Source organism: Protopterus annectens, chromosome 1.part2 (assembly GCF_019279795.1).
Source record: "Protopterus annectens isolate FY-2018-M chromosome 1.part2, PAN1.0, whole genome shotgun sequence".
In the NCBI taxonomy this organism is placed as follows: domain Eukaryota; kingdom Metazoa; phylum Chordata; order Ceratodontiformes; family Protopteridae; genus Protopterus; species Protopterus annectens.
In genome coordinates this window covers 1,149,387,031-1,149,402,041 of record NC_056727.1, presented here as the reverse complement: position 1 = coordinate 1,149,402,041, position 15,011 = coordinate 1,149,387,031, and positions in this window count along the sequence as shown.

The following is a 15,011-nucleotide window of genomic DNA, read 5'->3' as shown; positions in this document are numbered from 1 at the left end:
TTTTGGCAAAAAAGATTTTCCCACCCATTATGTGCTCCTCTTCAGGCAGAAGCAGTTCATATGTGGACAATGTTCACTCATTCAATTATCATTCTTAGACTATTAGAGTCAGTAAATCCTTCTATATTGACCACTTAATTACCAAGAGAATAGCTTCATGACCCAAGGAAGTCATTCTTCCATTGTACTTTACCCTTATCAGAGTCATCATTAAATACAATGTCCTGTTTTTTATGTGTAAATCAAACCATATTTGCTCAACTAGACTGTCTCCAAAGATACCTATCCAAGAAAACAGCCTTAAATTTTTGAAGTATCTCAATAGATTATCACACCTCTAATTAACAATTAGAGACCTTAACTGGTTTACCACCATATAGTATATATATATATATATATATATATATATATATATATATATATATATATATATATATATATATATATAAGAATGTTCTTAGTGAATCCTGGCATGTCAAATGATCAGAATGTCACAAAAACACCAAATATGACATTTCCGACTGCTCTACATCCAGAAACAAGTGCTAACATGGGTCAGAAAGGGGATGGGAATTTGCAATTCACAACATCTGCATTCACAAATGTGGGATGTTGCCACACTCCTTTCGGACATCTGGGCTCAACCATCCACCGGTCTACCATATGGTGGTAAACCCCTTAACTCCTATAACTACCTTGAAACATTAGCACACCTCTCCTTAACAATCAGAGGCCTTATCTCCTATACCTGCTCTGATACATTAGCATACTTCTCCTTAACAATTAGAGGCCTTAACTCCTATAACTGCCCAGATACATTATCACAACTATCCTTATACTCAGTATCCTGCAGTCTGCTCTGAGGTGACCTGTCTCTCACTTTCTTAAACATGAAAGTCCCAGTCTTATTTGACCTCATGCTTATTTGCAAAACTAGTGCTCTAAAATTACCTGCAGTAGGGGCCTATATTTCTGCCAACAAAAAACAAGACTTGCTGGGGATGGATAGTTTCTTAATTTAACATTTTCCCAGCCTATGGAATATGTAAGTTATCCCAACAGGTCAAACAAAATACTCCTTTTAATACCTTTTTGCCCAGTCTCTGATTGTTAGGTCGACACAGATTTACACCAGGATAGTAATATATAGCCATGCTCCATTTGGCAGGTGAGCACTCATAAGTGGTTGAAAAGGGAAGTATTAAGTGTGTCCACTAAAAAGTGAATATGGCTGGACATCTTACATATGCTCATTGTGATCGCTTAGTATTGTTTATGTGTTATTATGTTGCAGTGTGTAACTTGCTGATGTTAAACTCCCCAGTAATTTGTTAAAGCATATCCTGCCTAGTTAACCTGGTTGACCTCTTCAATAAGATTACTGAAACAATGGATGAGGGCAAATCAGTACACACTGTACATCTAGAGCTCACAAAGGCATTTCACACCATCCCACACTCAGTTATTGTAGAGAAACTATGCCAGCTAAACGTTATTTTCTGTGCAACTTAGTGGATAGCAAAGTGGCTCACAAACAGAACCCAGGAATTTAGGGTGTACTTCTCTACCTCCTCAAAAAGACCTATCACTATCATGGTACCTCATTTACTTCTGAGAAGTCAACTGTTTAGGGTTTATGGCAGCCCAAGTTTGCAGATGACTGTAAACTTGGTACCATCATAAAATTGACAGAGGACACCAAGATCTTCCAAGAGGGCCTTTCCCAAACAAATAGCTGGAGCCAAAGCAAGGGACTAAAACTGAATGCCAAACAATGTATAATAGTATCCTTCAGCAAGGAAGAAGTCCCTTGTAACTGTCACATTGACAACTCACCCTTGTAAACTGATCCATTAGTTAGGGACCTGCGTGCCTATCTAGACAATGAACAGCCCTTCAATCACAACACATCCATTATTGTAAAAACATGCTTTTACTATGTCTATGGCATCCAAGTCCATAGATATAATCATTCCAATGTATTCTGCACTCATCACGCTGATCAGGAAATACAGCGTCCCTTTCAGTATGTACCTGACCATACATTTTACAGAACTCACATCCTCCAGTGCTTTCTTACTAAGAAAATAAAAATTAAGCATACCATCTCAAAGCCTTGTCCCTTTCTTGTTGTCTTATGGACTTCAAAGAGGTGATCTCTGCCTCACATACAGAGCCTGAACAGTCCCTATCTTGTCAGGGGTTTATGTCATATTATCAAGTTTCAGAAACTCAAAACTCATCTGGTCCAGATATGTTTGACTTTCCAAAAACTCAAATGTAAAAAAAAAGAATCTACTTTTTGGAGAGGGGCAAGCTTCCTGCACTCACCACACCCCCTGCAAATTATATATACCAACTTCAAGATTGCACTATAGTTGGGGAAAGGTTAAATTCCTTGATCCCCACTGTACTGCGATCTATGTGGACTTGCTTTAACAGGGAATTTACTCTTTTTTCCCACTGTAGTGACAGAAGCTATACAGTTCTGCCTTCTTAACTTATTTTCGTATAATATTTCATGAAGAAATGCTCATTGGTCCCTCAAATAAAGCTGCCTTTTTGAAGTCATGCATTATTGAAGCTGTAGTTTGGATGTGCAGCATTTAACTTTATATTTATCTTGCTTGTTTTGCAGCCTGAGAGGAAAAAAATACACTGTAAACTCTATTGACTATTAAAAATTCCTTTGGGTTTTGTTTAGAGAAAAGTAAATAAAATATATGGTACATTTTTTTAAGAGAATCAGACAAAATGTTCAGCAGACTTGTTTTACTACTTATCTCTAAATGACTTTTATTTTCTTGTAACATAAGAATACATTTTTTATTCATTTTTGATGTAGTGTTATCATAATTATGAAGTTGTTTTCCAGTAAGGAAAATTTCATTCAGTCCTTTTTTTTTTCAAAATCTGGAGATTTAGTTTTAAATTCAACAAATTCTGTTATTTTTTGGTTGATCAAAACAGAACTGTTAAGTTTCCATCAAGTCTTGTAAAGAATGTGCAAATCACTTTTAACATATGAATAAGGTATGTTTCTCTAATTCCTGATCTCACATCAGTTTCTAAAACTGTAGAGAACGGTTTCTACTTAGTAGTATGTTATTCCATCTAGTCTTGCATAGCAGCCAGTGAATAATAACACATCCGTGATTTAAAAATTCAAAATCTGCCCTGGTCAAAGTTCAGCAGTGGAAGATATAACCCTGTGGCATTGAGGGATAAAGCCCTGACTGCACCCAGACAACCTGTCTTCAACTACTGACACACAAGCTGGAGTAACTGGTCGGGGGTGGGTCGAGGTGGAACGATCTGAGCATCTAATGCTTGCTTGCCCATCCTGTGGGTAGAAAGGCTGCCTGGGTTCACTGCTAATAGCAGCATTAAGAGACTAGCATGTTGTACACTGCAAAGGATATATTCCTTGATCATGAGGTTGTACATGTGTGGATGCATTCTACCTCCTCCTGAAGACAGACATTGCAGAGCTCACAAGACTGCCATGGGGGCATGGGGGGATGGTGTGGCTAAGGCATACTCCCTGTCAGCGGTATGATGCTGCACCAACAATCTCCTCACCAGCCCTGAACATAGGTAAGGTAAAGTTCAGGAGGAGGCTAAGGTAAATACAGTAGACAAGGTGAATGAGAACAGGAGCTGGTGATAGCTGATGATCTGCTGTGGGGAAACAAGAGAAAAAACCACCGTAGTTATCTGCTGAATGTATAATAAAGCAAACAGCAGATTCAGTTGCATCTCTGACTCTGAGTGCAAATTTCTGCGGGTGTTTGGTGGTTTTGTAAGAAAATAAAAAGAAGCAAAAACATGTCTCCCTCGTTTGATACTTGCTAGAAAAGTCCTTGAAGATGAAGTCTCCATACTGATTTAGTGAACTTATGATCATAAATTTAGCTTACATCATTAAAACAGAATTTCCTGTTCAGAGTGCCACATTTATCCATGTAGCATGGGATTATTACCATGCTATGGTATTTTATGTCTTTTACGTAAGGAGTGGCAGCTCCACTGCTGTGTATTAAGACTGATATTAAAGTGCATTCATAAGGGCATATTCCATGTACATAGTACCTAGTAATAGGATGACAACTGGTAGAATAGGGATGTTTCTTTGTAACAGATGTAACCATTGTCAGTTCACTGACATTACTAATGCCTTTGCATATCCTGATTCAGGCCAGCATTTTAGAATTCATGTTACAGCAGATTGTAATAGTGCTAATGTTGTTTATTTGGCCATATGTAATGTTTTTTCGTCATTCTATGTAGGAAAGATGAACAGAAAATTGAGATTTAGGATACATAAACATTTGTTAAACATTAAGAAGGGTGCCCAAACTAATGCCCTAGCCAGACATGTATCCAGCACTGATTCCACACATATATTTAGATTTCTTGTGCTTGAACAAGTGCTAGAGAATGAGAGAGGGAGTGATTTGATAAATCGTACAGAAACCTCAGAAACTAGATGGATCATAAGGCTAAGGGCAGATAGGGGAGGTGGGCTCAATGACATAATACCCATGAAGCCCATTTTGAGAAATAGAAGTTTATTTAAATAACTGACTTTTGTGACATATCACAATTTTATGTACTCTTAATGCACAAGCTTTTTTCGAATTATATATAAACATTCTTTTAACTATTTTGTGAATTTTTGATGCTTTTGTATGTTTTTATAACTAGTCTTTTATAAGCAGTTATTTTAAGTCCAAATGTTAAAACTATTTGCCAGACTAGCAAGGGTTAAACAGTCTCTAGAAGTTGTTCTTAATTGATTAATGAGAGCTGTGATGTGATTGGTATAGCAGTTGAATAACTGAATATATACAGATCTATTCACTTTGAAATGTTACAGGTCTGATGAAGTGGTATGCTACCACCATGAAAGCGATTTTTATCTATTAAAGCTGTGTTTTTTACATCATGTGTGAGCCTTCTTGCCTATGTTTAGTGCGCTGGAAGCTTTTTTTGTATAGTTCTCTGTTGTGAGTTGATTCATTTTTTATGCATAAGCTGACACTAATTGTACTCATCTTCCTTCTGTGTTTTACCTGAAATCCTGTTTCCAGCCCTGTACAACAGGTATCTCTTCCCACCTTTGGGACAACACATAAGCAACTTACATTTTCTCAACAAATGATAAAACAAGAATGGCAAATAAAGTGAACGCAAAGCATTGTGTGAGAGAGAACCCAGAAACACTGCTCCCATAATGATAGGATCATAGGATAATAAGATCATAGGAAGTTACTAGGCTATTGGCTCCGAGGCCCTTATAAGCCTATTCAAGAGTTTGGCCCATGTTTAGACAAGTCAGCACCCAAAGCCCCTGTCCAGCATGGACACGGGTGGAATCCCAGGGGTGTATTTTCTGTTTCCCATCCAGTTATCCATGTTGCGCTTGAAAAGGGACAATGAGGTACTCTGCTTGATGTGGAGAGGGAGTCTATTCCACAGATGAGGGAGTCTCTGGGACACAAATCTGTCCTGCCCACAACTCCTATTGATGACTTGATGACCACCACACCACAGTACAAACTGCACAACACATAGTTCACAAAAACAGTGTGACACCCAAAAAAAGCCCCGAAGGCAACACAGTATATCCAATACACTAGTTATAGGTGATTCAGTAGTAAAGCACACTGATGCCCACTCACCAGGTTGAGCAAGGAGAAAGTTACAGTTAGCTGCCTGTCAGGCACCAGGATCCACCACATAATGCATGTGCTCAGGTCGCTCTACAGCAGGAACAAATATGACTTGGTCATTGTCCATGTTGGTGTGAACAACCTGAGACATACCTCTCTGGACTACATGAAAAGAGACATGGAGGAGCTCTTGGACCATGTAACTCAGGCAGGTGTGACCCTAACCCTGAGTAGCATCTTGCCATCACCCAGAATGATGCCACAGTATAAGCAGAAAATTATTGACTTCAACAATTGGCTAAATTTCTGGTGTCATTCTAAGGGGATCCAGTATCTGTCTGCTTGGAATGACATGATCGACAGACCTCAATGCTTCACCAGAGATTACCTGCATCTGTCACCCCTGGGTTTCTGGATACTGGCTAAGGAACTTGCACTCCTGTAGTGCCTTTTTTTGGGCAATGTCATGATGTCAAAAGTACCACTGTAACTGCTACAAGCAAATGGAATCTGAGGCTTATGCTACTCAATGCTAGAAGTTTGAATCTCAAAATGCACTCACTCGAAACCTTCCTTAAAATGGAGAACATTGATGTTTGTGCAGTAACTGAAACTTGGTTCAAGGCTCCAGAGAGCACACCTGTGCCACCAGGCTATAATTCATACCACACCTTTAGGCCCCAAAACCTGGACCGAAGCACTAAAGGTGGCAGTGTGCCCATATCCATAAAGGATATATACACCTCCAGATTAGTAGCCCAAAACAACACTTCAGAGATACTCCAGGTACAACTAACACTGAGTAAGACACCAATCCAGGTGGTTGCCTGCTATAGGTCCCCCACCATGTCCCCACTCCACATTCCTAAACATCCTGAAAAATACCAAAGTGCAACCCAACACCCTAATACTGGGGGACTTTAATTACTCCTACATAAATTGGGAAAATTACTCAAGTACTAACTCATGTGCTAAACGATTCCTGGAATTCATAAATTCCAATGCCCTGGACAAGCTTGTTCGTACCCCCACTATGGGTAACAACATCTTCGATCTCATCATAACCAACATGAGCAGCTGCTGCTCTAATTAACTCCTCCCTGTTCAGATCTGACCACAAGCTAATCACCATGGATATCCACGTCCCCCCTCTCCCACCGTAAAAGAAACCACTGCAAAAAAACTCTCCAAAGCAAACTTTGGGCTCCTAAAAACGGAGGTGGCAAACTTTATGATGCCCATTTAGTTGGAAAATAGCTGCTCAACTGATGAATCACACACCATTGCACTGTACGAACACATTCACAAGTGCATGGATAGAGCCATCCCAAACAGAACCAAGATGCTTACCTCCAAAAAAAGGAAGCCAATCTGGTGGTCCCCTACCATAAACAAGCTCTACAACAGAAGGAAGAACTGTTGCAGAAAAGGGTAAAGTCCTAAGACTGGAAAAAATCCCTTGCTAGCTTTAACAAAAAATTGAGATACCTCATCAAATCCTCTAAAGCTAGCTATGAAAACAAAATAGCAGCAAACACTAAAGACAACCACAAGGCATTCTGTAGTTCTGTCAAGAATCTTCAGGGCAACACTCAGGTCTGCTCTGAGCTATAGCACAATGGCAACACATATACCAAGCCAGGTGACATTGCCAATATATTGGCTGATAGGTTCCATGCAAACTTTACCCCACCTTTCACCCCCCAAAGGGCCAATTGCAATTCCTTAGGAGTGTCAAGTTCATAATATTACTGCTGCTCAGATTAATACCACACTATTTAAAGCAAAGAACACAGTTTCCATAGGACCCAATAATATCCCTGGATGCAAACTACATGAGCTACAAAATGAACTGGCACCACACCTGAGTGCCCTGTTCAATCACAGCCTCACATCAGGCTTTGTACCCACTGAATGGTGAACAGCCACGGTCATCCCACTCCACAAAGGGGGAGCAACTACAGACGGAAACTACTGCCTCATTAGCCTGACTAGTCCGATATGCAAGGCTATGGAGCATATCATCATGGACCTTATAAATATGGATATAGGAAGCCTCCAAACTCTGGACTCCACAGAGTTTGGATTTGTGAAGGGCTGATCATGCCTGCTCAATCTAATAGACTTCATTGAGTCCATCACTAGAGCTGTGGATGAGGGCAAGGTGGCACACACACCCTATCTCTATCTTGCCAAGACCTTTGCTACCATTCCCCACTCAGGAATCATTGATAGACTCACGAATCTAGGCATTCACCCCTATGTCACAAGGTGGGTTGCTAACTGGCTCACTGATAAAACTCACACTGTAAAGGTTGTAGACTCCACATCAGACTACCGACCAGTCATGAGTGGTGTCCCTCAGCGATCTGTCCTGGGTCCCCTTCTGTTCGGCATTTACTTTTCAGAAGTTCAAGCCAACACAAAAGGACTCTGGCTGACCAAATTTGAAGATGATTGCAAACTGGGAGCCATTATAGAATCCCTAACTGATGTAGACATCCTATAAAGGAGCCTCACTGACACCAATGACTGGTTCCTGAACCACGGCCTTAAACTAAATGCCAAAAAAATGCATCTTTATTCCCTTTGGGAAAAACTCTGTGCCAATGAACTACCACATCAACTGTGTTCCAATTAATGTAGAAGGTGTAATAAGAGATCTGGGAACACAGGTTGATAGCAACCTCTCCTTTGACAACCACATTGTCACTGTGGTTAGAAACTCCTTTTATGTGGCACATATCATCACAAAGGGTTTCTCATCTAGGAAGAAAGAGGTAATCGTCCCTCTCTACTCATCCCTCATTAGACCGATTTTAGAATACAATGACCCTTTTGGCATGTACCTCACTAGACACCTACAACACCTGGACAGGCCACAAAAATACCTCACCAAGAAGATTCTAGACCTTAAACACATGCCCTATACTGACAGACCCAAAAAAAACTCCAGCTATATTCAGCCTCATATTGCCTCCTTAGAGTCTATCTCTGCTTAACCTACAAAGCCATGTCTGACTCAGACTGCTAGACATGCTAGATCTAAAAAACCCAATCCCACCATGCCACATGCTCCAGGGACCTCAATCTTGTTACCACATTAAATAGAACATCCTGGAGGGATAGGTTCCTTACCCAGAGACTGCCCATGTTCTGGAACAGACTCCCCATCCACATCAAGCAGAGGTCCTCTCTGGCTCTCTTCAAAAGAAATCTTGACGAATGGATGGGAAATAGAAAATTCACCCTAAGGATCACCTCAGCTGCCCTGCTAGATAGAGGCAATGGGAACTAATGTCTGTTGACATGATACTAGGGATTTTTATTGGCTAGGCTTACATAGGCCCCAGGGCCATTAGCCTAGTACACACCTATGAACCTATGATGTCACAGTCCAGGTTGAGGTCATGCATGCGGGTTACTCGAGTGAAGCTTGATTTGTGGATATGGAGAAGTCTCATAGAGGTGGGGTCTGAGATTGCTTTGTATGCCAGACAAGGTCACCTCTGAGGAGTCTGTATGAAACTGAGTAGAGGGACAGAGCTTTTAGCCTATCTGTGTAGGGTAGATGTTTGAGGCTCTGGATTCTTCTGATGAGGAACCTCTGTGGTCTCTTCAGCTGCTGCATGTATTTTGCGAGATAAATGCTGAAGGGGGCATTGGACTCAATAATTGGCCTTATAAGGGAAGAATACAGGGATGTTATAGGTAGGTACTAGGCTATCGGCCCTGGGGCCTATACAAGCCCAGCCAAAAAGGTACCCTGGCTTTTGCCACCCAAGACCTCCTTGTCCATGGATGAGATACTCTTACTTACGAGGTGTGACATATAGAAAGCTTTATGTACAACAGAAGCAACATGGTGGTAAAAAGTCAGGTTGCTATCAACCTGGGTGCCCAAATCCCTCAAGACTGATTGTGTGCTTAGGAAATTGTTATTAATGTGATAATATGTGGGGACATCACTATCCCCAAAGGGGATGATGATGATGCATTTTTTGGCATTCACTTTGAGGCCATGTTTCCAGCACCAGTCATTTGTTTGGGTGAGACCCTCTTGGAGGACTTCTACATCACTTGGGGAATTGATGACCATGTCCAGCTTGCAGTTATCTGCAAAATTGATCAGTCATAGCCCACTAGTTTTGGCCTACACTTCAGAGAAGCATATCCCAAATAACAGAGACCCCAAGACCAACCCCTGGGGTATACCACTTGTTACGGGTCTACTGCTTGAGGTGGCTTCCCCTATTTAGATTAGGTGGGTTCTATCAGTGAGCCTATTTGCTACCCATCTGGTAACATATTGATTGATGCCTAGTTGAGAGAGTTTGTCTACTATGCCCAAGTGGGGAATAGTGTTGAAGGCCTTGGCCAGATCAGGGTAGGTGGCGTGCACCGTCTTCCCTTCATCCATGTCTTTGGTGACTGTCTCAAAGAAGTCAACCAGATTTAACAGACATGACCTCCCATTGACAAAGCTCAACTGTGTGGGGTAAAGTGTTTGGAAGTTTCCTATGTCCCTATTAAAGAGATCTATGATAATCCATTCTATGGCCTTGCAAATCAGGCTAGTTAGGCTATATTTTCCCAGATCGGCTGGTGCTCCACCTTTGTGCAAAGGGATGACAGTGGCTGTCCTAAACTCGGCTGGGACAAAGCCGGCACTCAGGCTTTGGTTGAATAGGGTGCAAGTTTGTGCCTGAGTTCATGTAGGATGCAGCCTGGGATGTTATCGGAGCCCATGGAGGTTGCATTTTTTAATAATAATATTAGAGTGAGAGTATTACAACATCCAGAAATATACAGATCCTCCATCAACTTCAGATAAATACATCTGGAAAGCCTTCTTTCCACTAAACATTTTATCACATAATATAATGAGTAAACATAAACTTCTTAAACATGTAGCCTCTAGCCAGTGAAGAATATTAGAAATACGCAAATTACTATTGAATGCTACATGGGGCAAATAGTGGAAATGTGCTTCAAATTCTACACCACATTTTAGAATGCCCCCCATAACAAGCCCTCCAAGACAGTACATGTTAAGCATTTCATTTCTGAACTGCCAATTTTGATAAATAGCTTAGACTCAAAAACAATACAAAACAAAACAAAAAAGTTATGAAGCTGATTGCTCAGTCCAAATAGAGTAATTTCAGACACAGCCATTCTGTCAAAATCCCCAAAACTTAGCTATGGATAAAAATATACACACCAGCGTCTTTGGTTTATGCTTGCACTTATGAGCATTCAACCTATATTTAAAATTGTCAGTGGTATATGGAATAATAAACTGAGGAGCAAGCATTTGTCAGAGTCTCTGTTAACTTTTGTCTTTTTTTGCAGAAGCAACTAGTGTTCAGATGAAGGAGGTTGACGAGGCCCAGTGTGTGTAAAATAAAGCAACAGTCTGGTAAATTCAGATAAGGGTTCTCTTGGAGTACAGCATAATCCAAAAAAAGCTACAAGCTGTGTGTGAGTAAAACAGCTTAGGAAATTTCTTGATTAAGATAGCATAATTTAAAATAAGAGACATTCAGCTGAACAGATCATGCTTTTCAAACTGTGGTTATCTGCACAGCTATATTATACCTTTGCTGTGCCTGATTGTTTACGGCTCTGCTATATGGCATCTTTGCTGTGTTCGTATCACACACTTTGCTACATTACTTTTCTGTGCATTATTTATTACTGTGACATCACAGCCTGCTGCTGATGCCTAAAGTACTGTGCTGTGGTACCCATGCCTAACATGCCTAACATCTCTTGCAGCATTTGGCTTATTGTATTATTCACCTCATAGAACATTGTCACATTTTGCCTAGTGTAGTAACCACCATGTGAAGGCTTGGAGACAGTTATTCCTATGGCTTTTGGATTATTGTGCTATGGCATTCATGCTTACCACTCTGTCATACAATAATAAGTTGGTACTACATTGATCATCACAATGTAATATTCCTGCTGGCTGCTCGGTCACTTTTCCTTTATTGAACTTCTCTTGGTTTACTGTGTTGTGTCATTTGTACATGCTGTTCAGGTGATCCTTATACTGAGACATACTGTGCTGCACTGAGCCATACTGTGCTGTAGTATATTCAGTATTACTAAGCAGTAATGTATTTTACAGTATTATTGCTGTTTTGTTCTATATTGCACAGAGTAGCATTGTTTTGCATGTCCTGTAACAGGTTTCTCTGACCTCTTATACATCATACATCTACTGCATTGCACTGTATTATATTGCACTGCTCTGTGTTTTCACTGTCTGCTTTGCTTCACTGTCTCTTTGTATCTCATACAGTTCACCCTCCCTTCTGCATAGACCAAGGGTCATCAGTTTCAATAACAGCATATAATGAATACCATCAATATTCCTAAATTAACTACAGGTCCTCAGTCTGTTTCTAAAATATCTGTTGCCAGCCTTCTATCACTAGGCACATTGTGGCAGTGTATAAACTGCCATATGCTTACTGACTTCCATCTGCTGTTGCAGCAGAATATATCCACATGAGAGAGGTGCAAATACTTATTACAACTGGAAGCAAACTTATCTCACAAACCAGTTATCAGTACCCGAACTAATGACAGACCTACATACTCCAAGGCAAAACATAAAACCTTCCTATGCTGAGATGTTATAAAAATCATTTAAAAAAACATTCAGCTCTGCCAGGCATGGCACTGTAGAAGTGAAACACAGTCAGACTTCATTAACACACTGACACCCATTTCACTGTGAATGATTTCTTCCATCACCACCATACAAGAGTCACCAAAGTAGTCTGACCAAGCACTTCAGGCAATGCAAGCAGTCCATTTGGCATGAAAACTTATTTGTTATGGGTGACTCTATTGTCCAGCACACTACTGTACCTCTCACAATATTGAGCAAAGGCAAGAGTAACAGTCACCTCCCTCTCTGCCATATCACCAGGGCACTCACAGCTCTTCACCCCATGTATGAATATGACATGCCCATTATTCACGTTGGTGAGAATGATTTGAAATGTGCCTCTTTTTTCATGTGGGTGTGAATTATTTGCAATACACCTCCCTATTATATGATAGGGACAAAATAGAAGTATGTGAGGATGTCTCTATGGCCGAAAAGAAGTTAGTCCTGAGCAGTATCTCACCATCACTGAGAACAATGCTATAATATAAGCAAAATATAACTTAATAATTGGATGAGTTGTTGGCATCATTTTGAGGAGGCACAGTGTGAATCATTATGTAAGGAGATGGAAGTCAGTCCCATCTGTTTCACAACAATTGCCTGACCCTATACCACCATGGTATTGCATGCTGGCTAAGACTTCCTCTAGACACATAATGCCTTTTCTTTGGAATATAAGTCTATTCAGGCTACCAAACTGGTAAATACAAATTCTAATGTGATAGATTTAATGGTCAACACAAGGAACATAAATAGATAAATACCCTAATTCAAGGTTTTCCTAATTCTGGAAAGTGTGGATGTCTGTGTTGTCACTGAAATTTAGTTCCAGAACAGTGGCAACACTCCTTTTTACCTGGCTTCTCAGCTTACCACACATTTAAGCCCACAGTGTAGAAAGCAGTAATACTGCTGGTAGCATGCCATCTTTTTCCAGAACAATATCACCTCCAGACTAATTAACCTGAACAATGATATGAAATTTCTTCATAGGCCAGTATGAGTAAACAAGCCATTATAACATTTCTTGGCCATCTACAGTCCCCATCTATGACACCCCCAAAGCAAGAAACATATCTTAATGAGCTAAAGTTCCTCTCCATTCACCCAGACACCATCTTTGTAGGGGATTTCAACCACCCTTCCATCTACAGCTTTACAAATATATTCAACATTTCCCTGAGTTTATCATTATGAAATGTATTGATGAATAGTACCTTCCCCTAATAGGGGCACAGGCATACTCACTCTAGTCATCATCAATACAGCCCCTGTGTGCTTCTCACCCACTGTCATATCTTCACTAATAAAATCAAATCAATGCACTGTCTTATTCATGTACACTCATGGTGCAGGGCAGCAACCGACCTAATCATCTTTAGAAACTTCTCCCACTTCAGTTCTCTTGCACTTGATGATGACTAGACCGAGTCCAACAGTCTCACACACGTTGATGAGCCTATGGCAAATACCACCACATATACCCATAGTTTATATTCCCAGTTCAAATCTTGCATATAGGCTCATGTTCTTATGAGGCTGGTGTTATTATTCAACACATAAAAATATGGTTCTACTGAATTATAAACAAACTTTAAAATAAAGTTAAAAGCTCATAGCCCTATAGAATAGAACAGTATATCAACATTATAATCAATATCAGAAGAGTTAAGAAAGAGCTCAGGAAGAAAATCGAAAACTGCACAACTAATTATGAACTAAAATTGACAAGACAGTGAAGGATAAGCATGACAAGCTTTAATTATGTAAAAAAAAAAAAAACAATACCTGATATTGCACTGAAATTATCTGGAATGACATTATATACTCAGATGCTGCGAATATAGTTATGCATTGTGGATAAGTTGAGCTCCACCTTTTCCCCTCTGTCACATCCAAATTTCCCTTTACAGAGTATCCTGTCTCTCTCTCTCTCTCTCTGTCCCCACAGTAATTATCTCAGAACAAACACGATTTGAACTCTCCAACACCAAAAACTAGAGCTGTATGAGTCTAGATAACATACTGAATTGTTTCCCAGTCAGCATGAAATACTCCCTATCAAACCTTCTCCTTAGACTATTCAATCACAGGCTCTCTAATGGATGCATACCAGAAGCCTGGAGAATAGTTTGAGAAGTTTCCTGTTTGCAAAGGGCACTCTAGATTTAGCCATGGCAACCATAGACCCATCAGTCTTGCAAACACCTTTGCAAGGTGATGAAATGTATCGTCACAGAACTTACAAACAAGGACATAGGGAATCACAATATGCAGACCAATTTGCCCTTGTAAAAGGTGAGGTATATCTATTTATTAAACCTGCTTGACATCTTTAAAAGAGGCACATATACACTAGATGAGGGCAAATCTGTAAGGTTTCTGACACTATACCACAGTATGGCATCATCAACAAACCAGTCAGTCTCAATAAAATACCCATGTAATCCACAAGATTTCCATCTGCATCACTGATAGACACCACTCTATTAAACCCAATAATATACTATCTATAAGAGATTTGTCATCAGTAATGTACAAAGAGCAACAAAAACAAAAATAATCCACAATAGTTAAGCACTTTCACCCACTCTTGTAGTGGGCTTCTTCAGAACACTGTCTCATTGCTTAGTCTCGCGTTATAT